The 27476-nt window shown below is 37.6% G+C and overlaps 1 pseudogene; it reads left to right on the top strand.

Annotated features, from left to right (window-relative positions):
* The window catches only part of LOC109073026, a 49596-nt pseudogene that overhangs the window by 11921 nt on the left and 10199 nt on the right, over nucleotides 1-27476 (top strand).

Genomic DNA, 27476 nt, shown 5'->3' with positions numbered 1-27476 from the left:
CGGGGTCCGCTGCTCAAGCTTTGGAGATGGTATCAGATCATGTATATGTGTTATTGAGGACAGCCGTCGGTCTGGTGTGTGTGTGGTTGTGCAGGACGGGGAATTTCACTCTCACGGTGTGTAAGAACAGACGGGGAAATGAGGGATTATTTGTAAAAGCAATGCAAGCTGACCTGTTTATGGTTCCTGAGAACAACATCTCAGTCGTGTCTCACACTATCGGAAGCTAGCAAAGCTTGTGATCAAACCGCAGATATTTCACTGTGAACTCCTTCTTAACACAGTTATCTGGTCTATATCACATTAGTTCTATAGCGGTATTCTTACTGCATGTTTAATAATATTTGTTAAAAACTTACATATGTAAATAAATGTTGTTTATTACTACAGATTGTTATATTGGTCTGTCTAAACAGATATAGTAATACATATATAATAAATATCATAATTTCTTCTGTTTCTTGACAAACAATAATAATATAGCTACTAACAAATTGCAAACAACAACAACAACAAAAACTGTATGATACAACAATTATTAAATATTAATGGTAAAATGAATAGTAATAGTAAGGAAAACATGCCTTGTTTTAATTTAATTTCTTCAGGATGTTTGGTTTAAATGATGTTCTTTTCAATAAAATAAATCACCATTTTAAGCTATTTTATACATAATATGGATAAGGGTATTGAATATTGTATGTTAATCTTTCATTGTTGTCTCATTTGTATCCACTTTAATTTCTTGCAAGGACTTGCAGAAGGAACTTCTGAGACATTTTTTTTTTTAATTATATAATTATTCCTGATGTGCACACAATACAAGCAACATAGAAATATACACATACATGAGACAGAGTTGATGTTCAGTGAAGACTTGAGTGTTCCAGCTGTCCTCTCAGTAGCTGTGCTGGGGTCTGATCTTTATTCAGTATCGGACAGTCCACCCTGACCTTCCCAAAACAGCTGAATGTTTGACTGAAAACTCATTAGGAACACACACACACACACACACACACACACACACACACACACACACACACACACACACACACACACACACACACACACACACACTGTCTCAGTTTCTTGTGTTATGCTGGCGTGACTAAACTTGGCTCAGGGTGATCTATCTATCTATCTATCTATCTATCTATCTATCTATCTCCATCCATCTCTCTATCGTTCTATATTCTTCTATAGTTTGTGATGCTTTTTTAGGTGCTCTCTATATGCTCTATATATTTATTGTTTATCGTTCTATGGTTTGTTCTATCCATCAGTTTTCCTCTAACAGTAATGCTGAAATCAGCTCAGAATGAAACTCGTCACTCTTTCAGCAGTTTTAGCGTTGTGTCTTCTTGACAGTCGTATCTTCTCTATCTCTCCGTCTGTGAGCTGTGTCTGTCGCTCTCGTCTCTGTGTGTCGTCACGCTGCTGCAGAAGAGCGCAGGCTGAGAGAACACAGAGAGAGATTGATGGGCTCCGAGGGTGAGCTGTCATTTAAGATCTGTGGGAAATCACTTACTGAATTATTGAATTTTCATGTGGAATCCATAATCACGATATAGCTGACACGAGCAGCGGAAGATGTGAGGCTCATAATTAACTTTTTCTGTTGTGGTGAGCTGGTTAGCTGGTTTCACTTATACTTGACTTAATTTCATTCTCTCTCTCTCTCTCTCTCTCTCTCTCTCTCTCTCTCTTTAGGGGGGTTAGGTCTGGAGCTCGGCCCCCCCCCCTCAGTGGACGAGGCAGCGAACACGTTGATGACTCGTCTTGGCTTCCTACTCGGAGAAAAAGTGAGCGAGGGGTCTCAAGGGCCGCAGTACAGCATGGATGAGCCTGATGACGCTCAGGTGAGTTATTCATCTTTAAGATGTAGGAGACGCTCAGAAAGGCTCAATCTCACCTGTGTGAAAAAGCTCCCTTTGGGGAGGTCCTCATTTGTAAACTGGTATATTTAAATTGTAAAATAGCAGAAAGGTCTCTGTGAGGGGTAGGGTTAGGTGTAGGGTTGGTGTAGGGCGATAGAATATACAGTTTGCACAGTATAAAAATTTGTGTGTGTGTCTGTGTTTGTTTTTGTGACATATCAGGACACAACTTTGTATAATGACATGGGTATGTCACAGGTATTACAAGGAGAGGGTGACTTATGAGGACATAACCCATGTCCCCATTTTTCAAAACGCTTATAAACCATGCAGTATTAGTTTTTTTGAGAAAGTAGAAATGCACAAAGTTTCCTGTAAGGGGTAGGGTTAGGTGTAGGGTTGGTGTAGGGCGATAGAATATACAGTTCGTACAGTATAAAAACCATTATGCCTATGGAATGTCCCCACTTTTCACAAAAAGTGTGATGAGCGTGTGTGTGTGTGTGTGTGTGTGTTTTGTGTGTGTCTGTGTGTGTGTGTGTGTGTGTGTGTGTGTCTGTGTGTGTGTATGAGTGTGTTTTTGTGTTTGTGTGTGTGTGTGTTTGTGTGTGTGTGTTTGTGTCTGCCTGTGTGTGTGTGTGTGTGTGGTGTGTGTGTGTGTGTGTGTTTGTGTGTGTTTGTATATTAATATAAATATATGTGTGTGTGTGTGTGTATGTGTTTGTGTTTGTGTGTGTGTGTGTGTGTGTGTGTGTGTGTGTGTGTGTGTGTGTGTGTGTGTGTGTGGACTCTCACTCTGACACTCTGAAGTGCTTGTGAGTGTTTTACGGTGAGGAGCTGTGTCTGTTGTGATGTTTGATGGTAATGTTGGGCAGGACAGAGGTGAACTGAGAGTACAGGTGTGTGTGCAGGGTTTAGGAGTGAGCGGGAGGATGAGTCCGTGCTCCACTCTGACCAGCAGCACCTCCTCGCCCCCCGCCTGCAGCCCCTGCTCCACCCTTCCTCCTGCTGCTCCGGGACAGGCCTTCAGCAGCCCCACCTCCACCCTGGAGAGCAGAGACAGCGGCATCATCGGTGAGTCCCTGCCTGGGCTTACCTGTGAGCTGGCCTTCTGAAACAAGCCTCTTCTGCTCATCAAGGCTGCATTTATTTGATCCAAAGTACAGTAAAATCATGAAATATTATTACAGTGTAAAATAGCTGTTTTCTATATCTATCTGTTAAACAATATTTGTTAAACTGTAATTTATTTCTGTGATCAAAGCTGAATTTTCAACATCATTACTCCAGTCTTCAGTGTCACATGATCCTTTTTTTGGGGGGGGGGGAGTGTTATAGAAATTAATACTTTTATTTAGCAAGGCTGCTTTAAATTGATCCATCGTGATGATAAAGACATGTATAATGTTAAAAAGATTTTTATTTCAGATAATTGCTGTTCTTATGAACTTTCTATTCATCAAAGAAACATTGATAATAATCAGAAATGTTTCTCTAGCAGCAAATCATCATATTAGAATGATTTCTGAAGATCATGTGACACTGAAGACTGGAGTAATGATGCTGAAAATACAGCTGCACATCACAGAAATAAATTACAGTATAAAAATATATTCAAAATAGAAAGCAGTTATTTTTAATAGTAATTTTGGATCAAATAAATGCAGGCTTGGTGAGCAGAAGAGAATACAAAAAAAAAAAAAAACAAAAAAAAACTTACCAAAAAAAAACTATTTTATGGTTAATGTATGTTTTGCAAACAGTGAAATCATAATTGTTGTTTCTTAAGTTCAAATCACAATCAGATGAAATCAAGTGAAAGTCAGCTGCCTGTTCTAAAAGCTGATTGGCTCTTTTGACCAAAAGGTGGGAATTCTGTTCCTAGAGCAGCTGTATGAATCATAAAAACACTCTGGTCAGAGCGATATGGCAATACCAAAACATCAATAAAACCACGACAAAAAACACTCTGGTCAGAGCGAGATGGCTCTGCTTCAACAAAATGATGAATAAAGCCCGGGCATTAGTGTGTTTTTGCTTTTAGTGTTTTATGCAACATATGAAGGTGCTGTAAATTGAATCATAATCTGTATTTGTACATGCAACTTGAATAGTTTTATTGTAAATGAAAGATAATTTAATGAATTCAACAAATTTACCCTCAATACAGACGCATCATATGTTGCAGGTTGCGATTCCAATAATGCAACTAGTGGTGCAGGAATCTCACTCTTCATCTGTAAAGATATTTTTAAGGCTCTAAAGCATATCTAAAGATAATGTGCTGAAAATCAAGCCAAACGATGCACTTCTGCAGGAGCTTAATTGGCGCAATCACTTTTCGTACGGTAGCCCTACTCACGGTCCTCTGGGGAGCTGATCCGTTCTAGCAGAACTTTCTTGCCTCGGCGTGACCTGATCTTGACAGCTTGTCTCCTCTTTTCCCAGCCACCCTGACCAGTTACTCGGAGCCGATGGACAGGAGCGGGAAGCACGGGGACGGCTCTCGAGGCAGCAGCCTGAAGCTCTGGCACTCGCACAGATCCACTCTGGACTCCAGTCTGTACCGCGTGGATGAGAACATGACCGCCTCCACCTACAGCCTCAACAAGATCCCCGAGCCCGGCTCCGCCCACTTCACCCCCCCATGTAATTTTCTGTTGTGCGTCCGATGCACAGAACATCTATCTATGATATTATATTAATAATAAATACCGCCTCATGTAATGTTTTCTCTGTTGTGGCCTGTCCCAATGCATTATAAATAATCTATCTATGATATTATATTAATAATAAATACTAAAATATTAATAATACATGATACATAATGCATTATAAATAAATGTTTACTTTTTTATTATTTATTATTAATTATTAATGTTGCATTTCAAACAGTTGTTTATAATTGGTTATTACATTTACATTTATTTACGTTTATGCACCGTTGGCAGACAGGTTTTATCAAAATTCCACCGACAGTGGCATTTTAATATTTTTTAATCTTTTTTTTTTTTTTTTTACCGTTATTAATGTTATTAATATTTTTTAATTCATTAATTTATTATTAATGCTGTATCTATCTATCTATATAATTATAAAAATAATAAAAAAAAAAATAAAATAATAATAATAATGACAAAAAAAAAAATAAAGAAGCATAAAAAAAAACAATCCATTACATAAATATATATATATTATAGGTTCTAATATGTTATATGATCACATCTGGAAGGCCCCGAGTACTATATATTATGATTGGTTCTAATATGTTATATGATCACATGTTCAGGGGTAATTTATACTGATAAATGAAATGTTTCTTTAAGTGTCATCTATTTTAAGTCAGCTTCCTCACATTCAAATCCTGTTCAGGAGGAGTTTGAAAGGTGTTCTTGATTGGTTCTGAATGACGGCTGACCCTGGTGTCCAGGTTAATGCAGTCTCCTGTGTTCAGTCGGGTCAGAACAATCTCAGCCGCTCAGAGCCATCAGACTGATTCAGCCGTTAGCAGGAGATAAGAGGCGTTTAATAGCGGAGGTAATGATGGAACAGCACTCGCTCCCTGAAGTAAAGCTAAATCTGTCTGATGATGCTGATACTGTATGTTTCTTATATAACGCAGCGCCTCTTCATTGCTGTCTGATTGTGTTATTGTCCAAGTAATCAGCATTGTTTGTCAAATTTATGAGAAGAACGTTTGGTGTTTTTTAGGAGAGACAGAGAGAGGGAGAAATGAGTTAATGGTTTATGTGGGTCAAAAAGAAAGTATGCTCCTGAAAGGGCAAGTGATATAAAATTTATTTTTTAACCCAAAGGAGAAAAACGATCCTGGTATTCACACTTTGTGATCAGAAAGTGATTTGATTGCAGGCTCTTTCTTCTTGAAAAAACTACCGAAAAATTAAATCTGACAGCGGGCCTGGAAAATGTACTGCCTATTTTTCTCACCACAACCATGGCCTTCATAAAGCTTGGAATAGAGCGTCATGAGAACTGATTGGAAAATGAGATTTTTATTTGGCTGGTGCATGTGTTTCATGTTTTTTTTTTTAAATCAGCTCAGCTTTTCCAGTCACTCTTGGAACTATAGATGTAATAGAAACAGCCAGTAATGGTTTTGTTTCCCTACAGGATATTTGCCTGTGTTATCTCCACTAAAGGAAACAGAAGTTCCTGGTGGGTTGGAAGAGTGAAAATCAATTATTCCAGAAATGGTTGGGGAAATGTAATTGAAGGTTCGCATTAGTTTTTTTTGGTCCCACGGTTCACGAACAGCGCTGACTTTGTTTTTTATCAGGAGTGCAAGATGTAACTAAGCTTCAGAAAAAACATGGTAATCGTAAACGTGGTTCTTTTTTTTAACATCAGTCAGTTCAGAATCACAAAATGATGCAGATGCAGAAATTCCCTTCCTCGGTGGTGGGCCGTCCGCCTGCCCCTCCCCTGGATGTCCCCCTGTATTAACTCCCAAGGGCCCTTTTAAAACTAACCTAAACCCGTACCGTATCGAGCCTGAGGAAAATACTAGAGAGGACCCCTAAATCAGTTAAAGAGAGCAAGAGATTAAAAGGCCTGGGGTTTTTGGATGGAAAACCTAAGTTTTTTTCCCCTGAGGAGTGTGTTTGGTGGATAATCCTTTGGTGGAGTTTTTAATTTCTGGCCTGAAATCCTAGCCAAATGGTTGGGTTTTTTTTTTGGGTTTTGGTCCCCAGACGAAAGGCAGGGTAAAACTTTTGAAAAAAAGTCAGTTTTGCGATATATTAATAATCTTTTGTTTAAATATCTTCCGCACATTTAGTTTTCACCTTTGGCTTGAATAATTTTCCAACTTTTACATTTTATCAGCCCACATTCCACTTTGCATTTAGACCTGTTTTTTTTTTTTTTGCCGCTTTGCTGGGATCCCAAGTTCAAACACAACCCCGAACAAAGTCATTAAAACGAGATCGCGCGTGTTCACAGACTTTCTCAAATGCTTTTGTGATCGGTACGACTTTTTTCCCCCCAAAATCCATAAAAAAATACTGTATAAAAACTGCTAAAACTTTTTTCCTCAGTATTTCTTTGGCCTGTTGAATTTGCAGAAGTCCTTGTGTGTGGTTTAGACTGAAAAATTGTAAACTTTATTCAAACTGGAAACGTGTACATTTTTCTTACTCCACACTCAACTAAAACGTATACATTCTAGCTTAAAACACAAACATAGATTTTTCTTACTTCCACTTGTCAGGGGATTTGTCTAGTTCTTAAACGTAAGTTTTTTAGTTTTTAGTTATCTGTGAGACCATTTTTTGTTTTTCAAAAGGTATGTAATAAAAAAGATTTTACCCTCTGCCAGTGAATGGTGCCGTCCAGAAATGAGAGTCCAAACAGCTGAGAAAAACATCAACAAAGTAATCCACAGCACTCAAGGCCCCCCTCAGTTTACATCTGGAAAAGAAGACAAAGAAGAATCAAACACATTCCAGCAAATAAGAACAAAAAAATGTTTTTGAAACTCAAATACCAAGAACGTCCCCCCCCCAGCCCCCCCTAAAATATATCCCCCTAACAACACGTCGCTCACATTTCCACCATCCACCGGAAAAAGAAGTTGTGACTGGGGTGGGTGAAATCAGAGAGAAAGCTGCACAGATTCAAGGCAGCGTTTAAACAGCTCTAAACACAAATATGTGGTCTGGATTTTTTGATGTGAGAGACAACAGCGATGCCACTTTTTCACCTGGAGGAAGTTGTTAGTATTAATGGATTATAGACCTCTATGTATTTGAGTTTTAAACAAAACGCTTAATGCTGGATGTGTTTTTCAGCTTTTTTTGTTCGTTCTCCAGATGTTGTAAACTGAAATGGACACTGGAGGTGCTGTTGGATTACCTTGTGGAAAAATTGATTGGTGGATGATGTTTTTAGCAGCTGTTTGGACTCTCATTCTACGGCACCCATGTCACCTGGGCAGAGACCACCTGATGCAGTGCTTTCAGTACATGAGACGTCGCTTTAATCATTGCAACTCAACAAAAAAATGAAAGTCGAAAGGACAACGATATAACGAGTGAGAGATGTGCAGGAGGAAAAAAATGAAAGTCGAAAGGACAACGATATAAATAAAGTACTGAGGTAAGTGATGATCTCAGTGAAAAAGAGAGTGAGAAATGCTCACTATCAACCCAAATGATGTAACGAGGAATGAATAGAAGGAAGGAGGGGGATGAAAGAAAACAGTGTGAGAATAATGTCAGGTAAAGGATTGAGGGTGAGAGAGATGGAGATGAGAGAACGCTGGCTGCTGATTGGCTGAGCTCCAGCGCTGGAGGAGACCACAGCATCTCAAACCCAGATCCTCATCCGCACAGAGACCAGCGGAGGAACAGTGTGAATGGAGCCGGAGGATTATGTAATGTTGTAGAGGTATTGTGTTGTGGGAGGTGCTGAAGACATGTGAACGTCCTAATTAGAGGTTTCTAGAAGAGAAAGTGCATGGAGGTGTGACGTAACACAAGAAAACCTGAGCTTAAAGGGATAGGTCACGTGAATATTAAAAAAATGCCAGCATTGTTTACATTCATTCATATCACTACAAACCCTGTCGCTCGTGGAACACAAAAGAAGATGTTTAGCAGAATGTCTAGGCTGCTCTTTTCCATACAGTGGAAGTGAATGGGGCTGCTGGGTGACATACAAATTAATTTATTGGCATTTATTCCCAACTTATTCCAAAGCCAAATGAGTGCTAGCAGATTCATTTTTAAAGAAATTATTCTGCAAGGATGCATTTAAACTTATTGTATGGACAGTAAATACTTTTTAAAGGTTAAAAAACATCTATTTTAAAATAAATGCTGTCTTTCCTTATGAATTTTCTATTCATAAAAAAAAAAATCCAGAAAAATATTGAGCAGCATGACTGTTTTCAACATTGATAATATTCAGAAAAGTTTCTTGAGTAGCAAATCAATATTAATATTTAATATAATTTATTTATAGACTATTATATTTTCACTTTTCATTTCAATTTATTATAATATACAAATACTTTTATTAAAAAATACATAATTATTTTTTTTAATAATATATAATTATAAAATATAATTATTTAATAATATATAATTAATATTTTCAGTTTTCATTTTGATTTTAGATACTTTTTTGTAATTTTTCAATTGTTTATTATTTTCATTTTTTATTAGTTTTTGTTCTTAAATAAATCTATTTATATTTAATTTATATTTATTTCAGTCATTTATGCTTCCATTCAACTTACTTTTCACACATTAAACTAACAACACAAAGTCAATTAATAATTTATATATTGGTTTATTACCTTTTTTTCTTTCTTTTCTTTTCTTTTACTTTTTTTTCATTTTTTTTTTTTTTTTTTTTTTTTTTCTTTTAACTTTTTTTTCCATTTCATATTTATCTTTTGTTTCAGATTTATTTCAATCATTAGAATGTTTGTAATAGTTTATTTTTTAGTTAACAATAAGCCGGTCGAACCGTTTTGCTTGTCCAACATTTATAATATAATTATTTTTAGAATCGAGCAGAAAAGGGCATTCTGCCTGACATTTTTCTTTGTGTTTCTTTGGAAGAAATAAAGTCATAACGGGTTTGTGAATAGCATGAGGGTGATTAAATGATGACAAAACCTTCATTTTTGTGTGAACGTACCCTTCATCTCACACCGAACAAAAGTCAGGCTGTGTTGCTTTGGCAGGAATCATTTCTATTACACTTGTATTTCCCATGTTTGTGTAACAAGACTGAGACTGGTCCAGTAAGAGCAGCTCAGCCTGACTCAGCTGGATTTTAATGCACTAGAAGCTCTTCATGAGAACAGAGTGGTCTTTAACTCTATTGGAAAGCTGCTGTAATTGCTTGTTTTTCCCCGTCTCTCTGTGAGCAGAACCTCAGATTCGTGTTTTGTTCACCTGCGGCTTCGTGAAATAAGATGCAGCTGTGGCTCTGCACACAGACACACACACACACACACACACACACACACACACACACACACACACACACAAACACACACACACACACCAACACACACACACACAAACACACACACCAACACACACACACACACACACACACACACACACACACACACACACACACACACACACCAGACATCCCAACCTGCAAAAAGTCATTTCAGGCAGGTATTCCGAAGCCAATCCCCCCCCCCCCCCCCCCCCCCCCCCCAAAAAAAAAGGGGGAAGGAGGACAAGGATATGACATTTCACCACAGAACATGACTTTACAAAAAAATATAAAAGCATAAAATATTATTTCTATAAGCTATAGGCCTGTGCAATTATTCGTTAATTATGTTTTAAATATGTAGATTACTTTTTACTATTTATATAAGCTGCTTATACTATTTATGTAAACTGCTTTTATTTATTTTACGTTGCACTCTCCCTCTGCCATGGTGCTCTTGTTTCTAGATAGACATAACTGATTAATTTGGTTCGGGAGAAGAAAGATAAAAGCCCGCCCCACACTGACAATTGATTGGTTGATTTTGCCGAAACAGGCCAATCAGGATGCTCTCTGTCTTACATGCGCTTCGCACACACGCACACTAGCACATACAACTCAAGGGTCTCTCTCGCTCTCTCCCTCTCTGCCGTGCGCGCGCTACACGGTTTTGAAACACAGTCCTCTTCTTTGCGCTCGTTGCTCGCGTCGCTCTAGATTCCGGGAGATTTTAACTAATTTGCGGGCATCAGGGAGCCGCTATCAAATATGCGGAGACGGCGCTCCCGGGACTTCCGGGAGACTTGGGATTTGTCCTGCACACACACACACTCTAACACACACAAACCCACACTCACACACACACACACACACACACACACACACACACACACACACACACGTCACTCACTCACTCACTCACACGACACACACACAAACAACACACACACACACACACACACACACACACACACACACACACACACACACACACACACGTCTTCACACACTCAATTTTAAACGTATTATCTCAGAACAAGGCTGTCTTGTCACATGCACACATGATGATAACACACACGAGCACAACCAAAATCAATTTCAACGTGATTACTTTATTTTTTTTGACGAGAACCCTTTCTATTTCATCTGATGCACTCACAGTGAGACGTCCACTCACACAAAGTCCTTCTGAGAAGACTCCTTGAGCTCTGTGGAATATGTCATCCTTGTCAGAAATAACCATCGAGCTGAAAATAACACAAACTGCCTCTCCAAAAATGTGCTCTCAGATGGGTTTGAGCTACGGTAGAGACTGTCATGATTATTTTATCATTATATGATGAAAATATGACTAATAATGATAACAACAATAATACTACTGATTATATATTAATCATAATAATAATGCACATTAAAAACACCATAAAAGTGGCTCATATGACTTTTATATCATTTTGTAATGCACTTATGGCACAGGTTGGGTATTAATAACATCATTGGTTTTTATGTCAAAACTTCATATTTTATACATTAACAGTCTTGTTTTATTTTATTGTTTTATTTATTTGTACACGCGTTTTCTGTAGAGCTACTTTAAAACCAATTTCTTCCTTGGAATAAAAAAGATAATTCTGACTTTTTATCTCGCAATACTGAAAAAAAAGTCAGAACTGGTAAAAAAACCAAAAACCAAGTTAATTTCGGGGTTTTAGCTCAGGTTTCTGACTTTCTCAGTTCTGAGTTTATAACTCACAGTTCTGAGTTTGTATTTCAGAAATTTTCAGATTCCAAAAATTAAGTACTTGTTATTAGATTACATTTGAAAGTATTCGTAATCAGACTACAAATACTTTTTATTGATTACATGATTACTTGTAGATTACATACAAATGTAGTCTAAAAGTAAACAAAAAGTAACCCTTTAACTGGCGATGTATCCTAAACAATACAAAAACTTTAAAAGCTGCAAGAACAGCATTGATATCATTTCTCTCATTCATTTTTAAAATGTTTAAAATGGTGAATATTGAAGTGAATATTTAGATGAGATAACTTTTGTTCTTACATTCTTTGTTTAGCTGACAGGCACCATTTAAACCTGACCTCCTGTAGTGGGAGAACGATGATCTAGTTCATATTTATACATGTTGGAGGGCACTTACCAGTTTAAAAAGCTGTTGTTCAGCATCAGCTTATCAGGTTTACATTGAAATTTAATTAATTAAATGCTTACATTTTTTGTAATCTGTCCCTAAATGTTTTTATCTCAGGGGATACATTGCCCTTTTAGGAGTATTAATCAAGATATAAAAACATATATATAAATAGACTGTGTGATTTTGTGGCTTGTGTTTTAGAAATGTTTTTGTAATCTTAACAAAACACATATCTTTAGAAAGGTCTGACAGTCAATGTTCCATATTTGGTAACTGTTTTGTAATAGAAGTCATATTGTGACAGAAAATGATAGATTTGTGACAGAAAACTGCATCAAAGAATTCAGTAGAGTTTGGGTGTCACCCAGTGGTGATGTTTGGTATAGCGCTCAAACAAAATCTTACAGGAACCATATTTTTTTGTGATATCAACTTCAAATTCGGAACATAACTTGGTTAGACTTGGCTTTGATTTTATAGCAATTTTAGAGTGCAACATACTTTATATAATATATATTATATATAAATAAAAATAGTGTATTACATTATCTTTACTGTAAACTTAAAATTCTATAACTTTTTCATACTTTCTTTCAGTTTGAAATGCTTTCACTTCAGCAATAATCTGCTATGTATCATCTTTTAAAAAGACCAGTCTTAAGTCTGTATTCCAGAGCGTTTAGGAAGTACATCCATGTTGTAACAAGCAATGATTAACATTGTTCTGTTTTCAGTTCAGTTATTCCCCAAAGTGACGACAAAAATAAGAGTAAAATTTTGAAGAAAAAATAAATAAATCAAGATATTATATTATCTGAGTCCCAATAAGATGGAAAAAAGGGCATACAATGTATTTTCTGATGTCTCTTTACAGGTTAAAGGGTTAAGCAGTAGTAACACTAATGCATCAGAATGAGCTTTATTGCCAGAGATGTTTACACAAATGAGGACTTTGTTTTGGTGACACAACCTTCACAGTGAGACAGTATGACAGTGACAAGACAAGACACAGATAATAAAAAAATAATACACAAATATACAAAACAGACAATGTACAAAACAGCAAAACTCAATATACAAAATAGAGCGTTTTGTGTGTACAGGTATGATATGTGCAAAGTTGAAATGTAAATAAGTATGTGTGTTAGATAAATAAATATATGATAGTGTTGTGTGTTCTGCCATTTATTGTCAAGCGTTGATGAGCTGGACTGATTCATCTTCATCCAGCTGTGTTTCTGTCCCATCAGCCACCAGCTCGGCTCACCTGGAGGACCTGGTGTACCTGGATGATCAGAGACACGCTCCGCTGCGCACCTCGCTGAGAATGACGCGACAGAACACGGCCGGGCAGGACCTGCGCGGTGAGCGTGATAGATCAGTGTTGTGTGAGTGCTGACACTGAAGGCAGCGCTGCATCCTCATCTGCTCTCTGTCTCCGTGTTTCCGTGTCATTCCCAAACACATTTAGACCTAAATTTAAGATTTATGTATTTGAAATGCATATACAATTTCCATCCATTTGACATAGTTTATCATTAATTATTTACATGAAATATTTACATTCATTATTAATTATTTCATTATTATTTCATGTTTACAAAATGCATTTATTCAAAATCATTAGAATCAACAAATCTGTTAACTACAAAAACAAAATTAACAAATATAAACATGGCTAAAATATGACCAGCTTTGGAAAAACTATATTCCGTTAAAATGTATCAGACTGGAACAACTGGGATTTATTGATGTTTATTGTTAATTATTTAATGTTAAAACCGACACACACACACACACAACACACACCACACACCCACACCACCCGCACAACTAACACACACACACACACACACACACACACACAACACTGCACACACACACACCACCCACACACACACACACACCACACACACACACCACACACACACACACACACCCACACACAGACACATAGAACACACATACACACACACACACACACACACACACACACACACACACACACACACACCACAACACTCCCACCCCTCACACACACACCACACACACACGCAGACACACACACACACCACACAAATATTACATATATTTATATATATATTACACAAAAGAAACATTAAAAAGGGAAGCGGTGGCCTATTTTAACTGCAAACATTTCATAAAGTCTCTATAGAGCTTAACGTAACATAAGTGCAGCAGTTTACTGTGCGTCACTCCTCTCAGTTCAGCACTCGCAGTACTAGTCATCATGATTAACCAACAGCTTGTTACACCACATCAACTTTAACCTCTAACTGGATTAGCAGCACTCCATCTGAGCCATTTACTGTCAGGACTGATCACTGTTTCAAGAACCGGCCAATAATCCAGAGTGTCTTTAGGTGTGTGGAAAATACAGTCCTTCCTAACACTGTAGCAATGATATCATATTCTAAAATCACTGTGATGTATCTTTTACCACTCATTACTCATTGATAATAATCAGAAATGTTTCTTGAGCAGCAAATCAGCATATTAGAATGATTTCTGAAGATCATGTGACACTGAAGACTGGAGTAATGATGCTGAAAATACAGCTGCACATCACAGAAAAACATTACACTTTAACAGAGATTCACACAGAACAGATGTTTAACAAACTAATAATTCAACAGAAAAGACTTTACTTTATATCAAATCAAAAAAACGCCTTTCACAAGAAAAGACTTCTTTTAAAATCATTTAAAAATCATAATTTTTCTAAACTTTTGACTCGGACTATAGAAGTTGTGCTTGTCACAAACGCCGAGGTCGAGTCAGACTATCACTCTCACCATTTTAAAAATGGCTTTATTTTACTTGCATTTGCCAGTGCATCTTTGGATCATGAGAGCGGTGCTTTTAATGCACAGATGTGATATAAATGTGCTCAGACAGTAATCAGAGCCGTGGGCAGTGATGTGTTTCCTCTTTAACCGTCTCCCATCCTCTTCACCTGCTGCATGTTTGCTCTGGAGTGATCTGCTTCTCAGTGCAATCTTTCTCCTGTCGCCTGTCTGTGTGTGTCTCAGCTTCCGCTAGCGGTCAAGCCTGGCGCTCTCAGTCACGTAAGTGTGTGTCCCTGACGAGGCTGATCTCTGTGCCGTCTGTGCTGTCAGGAGCGGTCTGTGATCTTCTGGAACGACTGTATCGTACTGTAGTTTGTGATGTGGATGAATGAACTGTGTGGTAGCTGTGGAAATGTGGCGCCCTTATGAAAATATTTTGTGTAATTAAAATATTAAATTAAATTTTTACTAGTTTTTTTTTTTTTTTTGTTTTTTTTTTTTTTTTTTTTTTTTTTCTCTTTCTTTAAATTATTTTTTTATTATTTGTATTTATTTTACATTTTTTTATTTATACCATTATATATATATATATATATATATATATATATAATCACCTATATTATACATATGATTATATAATTGTATTTTTAGTGAATAACAATCATTAATAATATAATCACAGTTTGAATTATTATAACAAAATATAATAAACTATTTGAAATAATTATATTACTATCTTATATGTATGATTATGTGAATTGTTAATATCATAAGTAATAATAAATGTTCTTGCTGTTATAGAATCATAATATAAATCAATAATATAATAAAACACATAATATTTGTAAATATAAAAAATATAACACATTATTATCTTTAACCGTTAAATTTATAGAACTGTTCTAATCCTAATGACATTTTTAATCAATCAAAAGAGTCTAATCAAATACAGTGTATAAAAATATTAACAATTAAGTAATTTTTTATAATTCAACTATATGTTTTATTCATTATATTGATTATTCTTCAATTCACAGTAAAATCATAGGGCCCTTGATATGTGTCCTTCTGTGAGCGTGTGTGTCTGCTGGTAGTTTTTGTGTGTTTTAGAGGATGTGTGTTTTTCATACTGTACTCTCTGCCCCCCCCAGTGCGATTCGCTCCGTACAGACTGCAGGACATCGCTCTGAAGCCGCTGCTCTTCGAGGTGCCCAGCATCACCATGGACTCTCCTCACACTCCCCGTAATTGCCCCTCCAAGAAGTCCGACGCCTACCTGCGCCCCGCCCACTCCTCCTCCAATCGCGGTGTGGTTCTGGTGGGCAGCATTGGCTACGGCAAAACCGCCATCATCTCGCGCCTCGTGGCTCTCAGTTGCCATGGAAACCGCATGCGACAGATCGCCTCTGACAGCCCACCAGGCGTCGCCCAAACGTAAGGCTTGTTACTAGAGTACGTAACTTCTGTAAAGTGTCCTGACCAAACTTCATATGCTGCCACGGTGCTTCTGTGCTGCAATCAACTCTTCTAGAGCTCCTTTAGTCTTTCTCTATCACAAAAATAATAAACTGAATATAATCAACATGGTTGCATTAAAAAAAAAAATGCCTCTGTCTACATTCATGGAAAAAACCTGTGCCTACAGTTCACTGCAGTTTCCAGCTGAAATGAACACTAGTGGCAGTAATTCACAGACATTTTTAATTACTTTTTCACACAAAATTTATATATTATATAATATATATATATATATTTTTTGTTTTTTTTTTTTTCTTCTCCCTTCAGATGTATTAATAAATAAAGGCTTATTTTGCACAATTTATGTGCACAATAGTAGTATATGGCCGTCAAAAACATTTTTACCACAGTGCATTATTTGTAAAAATAAATATTTTTTTGATGTTTGCATCTCATAAACCAGCACAGTATATTTGGCTTTTTCTACATTGTAAACTTGCTCAGTAGCACACCCGGGGTACACTTGTGATGAAAAGCACCTTTAGTATGAAACCTGTCAAGCACGAGTCAAAAAGAGCTCAAAGACTTGTGGGGGAAGCAGGATAAAATGACACGATTGCTTCAGCAAATGCATCTTTTATCTTATGTTTGCTTCTGTAAACTCTCTCAGTTAGGTTTAGGGTCAGAGTTAGTGTAAATGGAGTGAGATTTTCAAAAAGTGACAGAGCATTAACCATTTTCAGTTCCACTCACTGGACATTTCATCTATTAACTGCTGCAGTACATACAACGACCAATATAATAAAACCATCGCCAGAGTCATGTTTATCTGATTCAGATAAAACTGAACACGCTTTTCAGCATCACTCACCTGGTCATTTCACTGTGAAAAGTGTCACGAAACATACATTTACAGATGTCAACACAGGCAATGTTTTTCCAGTGAGCCTGGACTGAGTGTATTTGATTGTGTGCATGTGTGTGGTCAGATGGAGATGGCGTCCCTCTCACACAGCCGCAGACTTCCCATGGTACACTGGGAGGAGGAAGTTGCCTGGAACTCCGGAAATGAAGAGGAGGCAGGAGGAGGCCATGAGGAGGCTTGCATCACAGGTACACACACACACACACACACACACACAAAGTTTCCCACATCAGTCTTCTCACAATAGATGATAGTCTCAGCTATTGCATTATGCAGATATGTTTAAAAAAAGAGAAAGTAAGTTTTTTTTTTTGCCAGTGAGCCTCATAAAATATGTATTCAGGCAGAAAGCAATTTCCTTGCAATGTTAAGTCAATGTATTAAATAATCAACTCTCACGTTCTCTACTAACTTCTACCCCTTCTGGACAGTTTAAAGTACTTTAAAAACATTTTGTATGAGTGGATTAGTATTCTGATACTGAGCTGATGATGTCACACCAGTCCAGGCGTTCCCGTCTGCGTCTGATTTCTTCTCCGTGGTCTCCTGCACTGCGCTGTGATCTGTGTAGCCTTCGGCTCTCTGTGCACTCACACTCTGTGCCACTGGACCCAAATGACCGCAGCTTCCCCCGCTTCCCCGTTTAAACCATCACACCTCATTAACAGAGCTTTTGGAGTTTGTGGAGCTCTCGAGGGGATGTTTTCTGGTGTTTGTTGTTCTTGTTTTTGTAAGTCGTTTCGCTCTGTAGTCCACAACAGTGTGCATCAAACTGAATTATCATGCAGAGACGCAGGAACAGCGTTTAAAAATAAGTGAGATTATTTTATTTTACACCATAGTGGGTAAAAACGTTGTGAGTTATGTTTTAGCCAAAGTTGTTTGTTAATTGTCTGAATGGTACGAGTAGCGACACACTTATGTGGACAAGTATGAGTGAAAAAGAAAGTTTTATTTCACTCTTTGTGTTTAAATTACATTTGTAACATGTGTTTGTAACATGAAACATGTTTTCTTTCAAAAAATAATAATAATAAAAAAAAAAGTGTTTGATATAAAAAAGGGCCGATTTTTTTTTTTTACTGAATTTATTTTTATTATTTAATTATTTATTGAGTATGCACTACCTCTGCTTCATAATCCTCAACAAAAACCAAAAAAACTCAAAACTTTTTTTTTTTTTTTTTTTCCCTTTTTTTTTGCCCTTCGAATCATGTATTAAAGCAGCTAATTAAGCTAATTACTGCTTTAATGGGACCAATTATATGCACTTGTCTCAGAGATGGGCGTCCCACAGAAACTAATGACAAAAGGCTTGCCAAACTCCAAATCAAACCTCTCAGGGGACAAATAAAGATGCACTACAGCTACAGCATATTGTTGTTCTATATCATTATAAGTATATTTTATAATATACTCCTCTTTTAGGGATGTTGTTTATACATCCTATATAGTTTTAGGGATTACATGCAAACTGTTCCTAGATTCAGCATAATGTACACTCAGCTATTCTCTCTCAGTATATTTCTAATTTGTAAGACACCTGCAAACTGGCCCTAGATCAGCATATGTTCTCTCTCAGCTGTGCTTGTTTTGTCCGCCCCCTGCAGGTCGTGGCGTATCACTACTGTCAGGCAGATGCACTACCTGTCATTGCAGATAATGCATACACCTGTCTGGTGCCGGCAGTTTGTGCACAACGTTTGGCAGCGCTTCTGTGTCGCTCGCCGCAAGCTCGCCGCATACAGAGAGCTTCCTTCTTCTTTTCTGCTGAAGGAGCCCCACATCCAGAGCATGCTCAGCCTGCGATACCTGCGTCCGTAAGATCCACCCACTGCCTTCAGACGAGGCGTGCTAGAACCGCTGGACACACTTTATTCTTAAAGGCAGGAGAACCAGTAACAGCACACGCACATAAGCAACACACAAATCAAGAAGTTGTTATGTGTTTTTGTTTCAGCCTAAAATTAAAACTGTTTGATAAATGGAAAAAAAAAAAAAAACAAAAAAGAAAATGCTCACCCTCAGATCATCTGAGGGATCGGATGAGTTGTGTTTCTTCATCAGGTTTGTAGAAATGTAGCACTGCATCAGTGTCTCAGCAATGGATGCTCTGCAGTGAATGGGTGCCGTCAGAATGAGAGTCCAAACAGCTGATAAAACATCCCAAATAATCCACAAGTAATCCACAGCACTCCAGTCCATCAGTGAACATCCTGGAGAAGACAAAAGATGAACAAATCCCGCATTAAGAGGTTTCTTTTAACTCAAATACATCGACGTCTATAATCCCATAATAACACTTCCTCGAGTGAAAAAGTGTTCTGGTGTGAATCAGGAGAGAAATCTGCACAGATCAAGCAGCGTTTTAAACAGCTCTAAACAAAATATGTGACTGGATTTGTTGTGCAGAGACAACAGCAGATGCACTTTTTCCACTGGGAGGAAGTGTTATTATGGATTATGGACTCTAATGTATTTTAGTTAAAAACATCTTATGCTGGATGTGTTTCATCTTTTGTCTTCTCCAGACTGTTCACTGATGGACTGGAGTGCTGTGGATTAGTTGTGATTCTGTTTTTATCCGCTGTTTGGACTCTCATTCTGACGGCACCCATTCACGGCAGAGCATCCATTGCTGAGACACTGATGCAGTGCTTACCATTTCTACCAATCTGATGAAGAAAACAAACTCATCCTGATCTTGAATAGCCTGAGGGGGGCGCACATTTTCAGCAAAAACTGTAATTTTTTGTTGTAAGAAAGATGCAAAAGATGTGAAATAATTCAAAAGATTGAATGCATGTGTTAAAGTTTGTTCATTGTTGTTTTTCCTCAGAGAGGAAGATCACTCCAGATGAAGACCTCATCATTCTCATTGATGGTCTGAATGAGGCTGAGTTCCACAAACCAGACTACGGTGACACTATTGTGTCTTTCCCTGTAAGGACCATCAAGAAGTTCCCAGCCTGGCTCAAGCTGCTGGTGACTGTCAGAACCTCCCTGCAGGTACTCACTTGATCAAAAATACAGTAAAAGCAGTAAAAATTTTGAAATATTATTAGAATCTAAAACAGCTGTTTTCTATGTGAATCTCTGTTAAAGTGTAATTTATTTCTGTGATGTGCAGCTGTATTTTCAGCATCATTAACTCCAGTCTTCAGTGTCACATGATCTTCAGAAATCATTCTAATATGATGATTTGCTGCTCAAGAAACATTTCTGATTATTATCAATGTTGAAAACAGTTGTGCTGTTGAAAACCGTGATACATTTTATTTTTCAGGATTCACAGATCAATAAAAAATTCAAAAGAACAGCATTCATTTGAAACAGAAATCTTTTGTAACATTACAAATGTCTTTACTGTCACTTTTGATCAATTTAATGCATCCTTGCTCAATAAAATTATCAGTTTCTTACTTTTCAGGAAACTTCTTTTGTTTTGTTTATCAGAATATTCAAATACTACATAAATGGATGAATTTTAAATAGTTTTAATATTTTTTTCTTTCAATAAATATGTTGCACTATTAGGATAACATGGATTCAACATAAAAAAAAAACTGTTTTCACTTTATTTTGATGGTCCCTTTAACACATTCTGTTGACTTCTCAGTAGAGTGTTAGTAGACTTGTAGGGTTAGGGTTTTCTTCTGTACTAAACACGTCAAAAAAGCAAAGAGCTCTCATCCCTTCTTTGCAGGAAATCACCAAACCTCTGTCCTTCCACCAAATTCGTCTGGACGCTCTGGAGGAGAACGACGCCATCGACCACGACCTGCAGAGCTACAATCCTTCACCCGCATCACAGCAGCAGCGCAGAGATCCAGAACAACATCTCCCTCAACGGCAAGATGGACAACACCAGCTTCGGCAAGCTCAGCTCCCAACTCAAGGCCCTCAGCCAGGCCTCCTTGCTCTACCTGAAGCTCCCCTTTGACCTGATCGAGCGGGGCTATCTGGTGCTCAAGAGCTCCAACTACAAGGTGGTCACTCTAACCCAAGCCTACCTCCACCACCTTAACATTAACATCCCCACCCACACGCACTTCGACATTCCACAGCCCCCTGCCCAACCTCAACGTGGCCCTGGCTTCGCTGCAATAATCGCATCACCGATGAGCAGATCTACCAGGCCATCAACAGCGGCTCGGTGAAGGGAACGCTGGAGTGGGACGACTTCCAGCAGAGGATGGAGAACCTGTCTGTGTTCCTGGTCAAGAGACGGGATGGGACGCGCATGTTTGTGCACCCGTCCTTTAGAGAGTGGCTCATATGGAGAGAAGAGGGAGAGAAGACCAAGTTCCTCTGCGATCTCCAGGTCTGGACAGGGGCAAGCACTGGAACACCAGTAAAAAAACTGAAACAGAACGAACAAAACTCTTCTGTTCGACACCTAGATTAACTAAACCATCTAAAAACCAGCAAACCAGCATTTTTAAAGTCAAATTTGTGATGCTGCAGCACAAAACGTCAGTCATAAGGCAGCACAGGTATATTTGTAGTACTAGACAACAATACATTGTATGGGTCACAATTATACATTTCTCTTTTTGACAAAAAATCATTAGGATATTAACGTAAGATCATGTTCCATGAAGATATTAAGTATATTCCTACCCGTAAATATATCAAAACTTAATTTTTGATTAGTAAATATGCATTGCTAAGAACTTCATTGAAACAACTTTAAAGATGATTTTCTCAATATTTAGATTTTTTTGCTCCCTCAGATTCCAGATTTTCAAATAGTTGTATCTCAGACAAATATTGTCCTCCTAAGGCAAGTTTAAATACTCAAGACACGTTTTATTAAATATGACATTCGTATGGATAAAAATTGGTTTATGCACTAACATGTCAGTAGAATCTGAATTAGAGTTCAATCAATATTGAATTTGTGCTCATACAATATAATAAAGTGCTTAGAGAGAGGCCGTAAAAATATATTGTGCTGAAATATGCTGGAACTAGTGAAATCTATATACTGAATAAATGTACAGGTTTTTATTGCTAACTAAAATTAAAATCATATAAAAATATTAATTTCTTGAAAAAAATAAATAAATAAAATAAAATTCATTACACATATTTTGTTAACACTTTACCTAAAAAAAAGCCTTATGTATAATGCATTATAAAGTTTTAATGCATTAATTATGCATTGTAATGCACATTATAATGAATTGTAACAAATCTCATTAATAATTTTTAACCAGTTAATACATACTTACACTATGCATTTTAAATTTGCGTTATAATTATTTACAACAAGATGTAATGTATTACAACGCACATTATGAAAAATGATAAATGCATTATACCCTGTAATAATCCTTTATAATGCATTACACAAAAAGTCTTTAAGCAAAGTGCTCCTCTTATTTGTTATTTCAGCTAGTCATCAACATTTATTCGTTTCATCTAGTTTAAGTTGAGGTACTAAAATAACCAAAATTAAATAAATTAAACTAAAATCTAATAAAAAAAAATATTTAGACCTGTTAAAAAAATTACTAAAACTGTAACTAAATTGAGTGCAAACAGAAAATATAAAAATAAAATTCATTCCTAAAAATATAATAGTATATCAGTATTACTAAAAAAAAACAACAACAGCGACAAACTCTTAAAATTATAATTAAGAATCTTGTTACATTTATGCATTTAGCAGATGCATTTATCCAAAGAGAGGAATAAAGCAAAGTGTCACAATTCCAAATATATAAATGCTACACCATTTGAGATATTCAAGATTTTCTATGAAATCTGAGAAAGAAATTATGATGTCTTCATGTATTTTTATGACAGGTCTAGTTTCACAGAAAACTGTCACTTGAAGTATTTCATGTTTCTTACACGTTGGTTTTGTTTTTTAAAGGAATGGCCACACACTTCTGGCTTTCTGGTTCTCCAGACAAGAAAACAAACTAAACAGACAGCAGACAATTGAGCTGGGCCACCATATCCTGAAAGCACACATATTCAAGGTAAGAGTGTCGTGCACAGATCGCCATCCTTTAATGACACAGAGCTTTCATGCATCAAGGCTTTTTGTTGTGTCGTACTGTAGGGACTGAGTAAGAAGGTTGGAGTTTCTTCATCCATCCTGCAAGGGCTGTGGGTGTCATACAGCACAGAGAGTTTATCCACAGCGCTGGCATCGCTCAGAAACCTTTACACACCCAACATAAAGGTGCTTCTCCACTCTACACTGGAAAAAAATCAAATAAGCTTTTGTTGGTTTCTATGCAGTTTTAAGAAAAGAGGTATCCGAGACTCAAAAGGTTTCGTAAACTGGAAAATGTGGCAGTGGCTTTCTGACAGTGCATTTGTTTGTCTCTGGCTCCACAGCATGAGGTTTATTTCTCACGTGCATGCTCTGTAGGTGTCCCGGCTGCTGATTCTGGGCGGCGCTAATGTGAATTACCGTACGGAGGTGAACAACGCTCCGATGCTGTGTGTGTGCATGCTCACCTGGGCTACTCCGAGATGGTACACCTGCTGCTGGAGAACGGCGTCAGTGTGGACTCTGCATCTGAGAGCGGCCTCCCCCCCCTGGGCTACGCCTCCGCCGCCGGACACCTGGCCATCGTCACTGCCCTGTGCAAGAGGAGAACCCAGCAAAGTTACGAGAAATCACTCTGCTTTCTAAGACTGAGAGCAATCAGTGACAAGATTCAGTTTAACATTGATATCTAACTCCAAAATGACGCATTGAAGCTTTATCAGTGTTGTTTGAAAGCCTGAGACTGCATGCAAAACGCTTCTGTTTGCGTTTTTCAATCTTTTTAAATATAATAGCAAATTATATTATCAGCTGAACAGTTTAAGTGTGATTGTGTTTAAGAGTTCACATGGTTGGTGTCACAAATGTATTCATTTTAAAGTGACCTATAAAAAGTGCAGAATCATAATTATGAAGAGTAATAATGTTTCAATAAAACGTTTTTCAGGTATAAATTAAAATTCAGCACTGTATATTTATTATTAATTGTGGAATTGAATAATTAAATACGTAGATTAACATCCTATGCACTTTTGTTCAAAAGTCTGAAGTTGGTAAGATTTTTTAGTTTTCTCAGCTGCTTGCCAAGGTTGCATTTTATTTTAACTTTTTTAAAGGTAAATTTAAATAAATTTATTTCTGTGATGTGCAGCTGTATTTTCAGCATCATTACTCCAGTCTTCAGTGTAAATTTATTTCTGTGATGTGCAGCTGTATTTTCAGCATCATTACTCCAGTCTTCAGTGTCACATGATCTTCAGAAATCATTCTAATATGATGATTTGCTGCTCAAGAAACATTTCTGATTATTATCAATGTTGAAAACACTTGTGCTACATAATATTTTTGTGGAAACATTTTTGTATACAGGATTCTTTGATGAACTTTTTTATTTAATATCATTTATTTAAAATGATTGTCTTGTAACATCATAACTCTCTGTAGTGTCACTTTTTATCAATTAAGTGCATCCTTTTCTTTATAAAGAAAATCTTATTTGAAAAATACTTGAAAATATTTTGCATCAGCAAATTTCACTACAAAGATACTATGAACACTATAAAAACTACTCTGAGTTTCAGATGAACAAACAAACTTCCTACGCGCTTCATGAGAATGAGAACATTTGAGTGGAATCTGCTTGATATACTGATATTTTGTTAGGCTTCTTGTTTATGTCGTAAAGCTACGTATATTTAGCTACTAGACCCTGGTGTAAAGTTTGATCTACTTTGCAGTTTAATCTGACCAAGAATCAACCATTTTTTTAAATGAAGGTAGATTTGAAATCAGATTCTCAGATATTTTTAAAAAAATGCAAATGTCAAATTTAGTTACATTTTAGGACCACAGTGCCTTGTAGCCACTTTTGGTCATCGTAATACTGATAAAATCCATGCATGATTCACAAAATTTGCATCAAGCCAGTCGATCAGCTTGGAGCGACTGCTCAGAATGATATTCATACATGCGTCTGTCCTCTTCAGCTCGACCACCTGGACAAGCTTGGTCAGTGTGCTCTAGTGCATGCTGCTCTCAGAGGACATCTGGAGGTGATGAAGTTCCTCATTCAGAGCGACTGGGGCCCCTCCCCTTCAGAGTCACAGGCCACGCCCTCCCCCACAGAAGCCACGCCCCCGGAGTCACAGCCCTCCAGCCCCGAGCGCCAGGAGGAGCCGCAGGAGCTGCAGGAGGAGCAGGAGGAGTCCAAACAGCAGACACAAGCAGACGCTCAGACTCAGCAGCAGACGTCTCAGCAGCCTGCGAGCTTCAGCAATTGAGTGTGCAGTGCAACAGGCCTTTACAGCAGCAGCCAGCATGGGTTACACAGAGGTAACGGCCTAATATTACCCAGAAATTCTCAGAAATGTATTACTTTGGTTGAAGTATTTGTAACAATACTTTTGCTCCATACCTGTGAACTATTTACACATCATGCATTGATCAGATATAAAAAAAAAAAAAAAAAAAAAAAAAAAAACCACGAATTATTTATGAATTATTTTTTGCACATGCCACTAATACATTGCTCCATCATCCTCTCCATATAAATATAGAAATTATATTTATATATATATATATATATATATATATATATATATATATATATATATAATATATATATATTTAGTCATACACCAAGGAATTAGTAAAAAACAAAACAAAAAAGACATTTACCTTTCGGTGTGGCTTTAGCCCTGTTTTACTCTACAGTACTCATACTGGGTCAAAAAGTCCATTTTAACTGGAATTTTTTATTGATACATTTATTGATTTCAGCATCATTTCTCTCACCTCATCTACCTTTTGGTCATCAGTAGCACAGGTATATTTGTAGCAATAGACAACAATACATTGTATGAGTCACAATTATACATTTCTCTTTTTGACCAAAAATCATTAGGATATTAAGAAAAGATCATGTTCCATGAAGATATTTTGTACATTTCCAACCATAAATATATCAAAACTTAATTTTTGATTAGTAATATGCATTGCTAAGAACTTCATTTGAACAACTTTAAAGATGATTTTCTCAATATTTAGATTTTTTTGCTCCCTCAGATTCCAGATTTTCAAATAGTTGTATCTAAGCTTTCAGATGATGTTTAATTCTCAGTTGCACAGAACTGACCCTTAAGGGGTTTTGTGGTCCAGCGTGACATACAGCTGCTAACTGTATCTGTGTCTTTAAGGTTGGTCTTAATCTCTTGGACTTGCCCGAGGGGGATGAAGAGGACACTCAGTGTGCGCAGATTAACAGCTACGACACCCTGTGGGGTGAGACAGGTAGAGCTTTAGAGTTTATAAACTGTGTTTCTAAAATCTAGTGAGCTTCCTACAGACAGCTGAGGCTGAACTGGCATGGCACAAAGACTCGTTGGTTCCGGGAGTATTTTTCCCTTGGTTTAAGAGTTATCAGTCATAAACAAAACCAACCAGCTACAAGGAGAATCACACCAACATTACAAACTTTGTCTTATTATAAGCCATGATTATTCTACTCTGTTAATTAAAATGTTTAACTAGTGACACTTAGCCTGCATTTTAAAATCTTTATTTGAATATGGCAACATAATATCACGCTCTACAATATTTTCTATGAATAAATCAGCCAATCACTGTGTGCATAGTTAATAAGCATGCTGACATCATCCATAGCAACAAGCTCAGCCCCGCCCCCTTCCCCTGAGCTGAAGACTTCTCTCTGTTCCTTACTACAAGTTTGTCTCAGCAGCTTTGTGAACGGGTTTTAAGAGAAAACTCTCTTAGTGGACAGATGCACCTGTTGGTAACCTAAACAGTATGTTGTGAGACTGTTCCTGTGATGACTGAGCGCTCTCTCCGGGCTCGTGTCCTCAGCGCTGTCCGCCGCAGCCGGCCGAGGGAAGCTGGAGGTCTGTCAGATGCTGCTGGAGCAGGGCTCTTTACCGTGGCTCAGCCCAACCCGCAGAGGAGTGCTGCCGCTCTTCAGCTTCTGTGCGTCAGGGCCACTGGCAGGTAACTGACACACACTCGCCTCCAGCTTACTCTCCAGAGAGCGCTTCTGCATGCTTCAGCTGTACACACTCTTCCAGACGGTGGATCTGTTGGTGTCGCACGGAGCAGACGTGAACCTGGCTGATAAACACGGCCGGACTGCGCTCATTATGGCGGCTTCAGAGGGGCACCTGGACACGCTGGAGCTCCTCATGGCTCAGGGTACATCACACACACCTGTACAATCAGTGCGGGGAATAAACACGCCTACAGATT

This window comes from Cyprinus carpio, chromosome B12, assembly GCF_018340385.1.
Source record: "Cyprinus carpio isolate SPL01 chromosome B12, ASM1834038v1, whole genome shotgun sequence".
In the NCBI taxonomy this organism is placed as follows: domain Eukaryota; kingdom Metazoa; phylum Chordata; class Actinopteri; order Cypriniformes; family Cyprinidae; genus Cyprinus; species Cyprinus carpio.
Note: the sequence above shows the minus strand (reverse complement) of the source record. Positions and strands in the feature narration are given on the sequence as shown.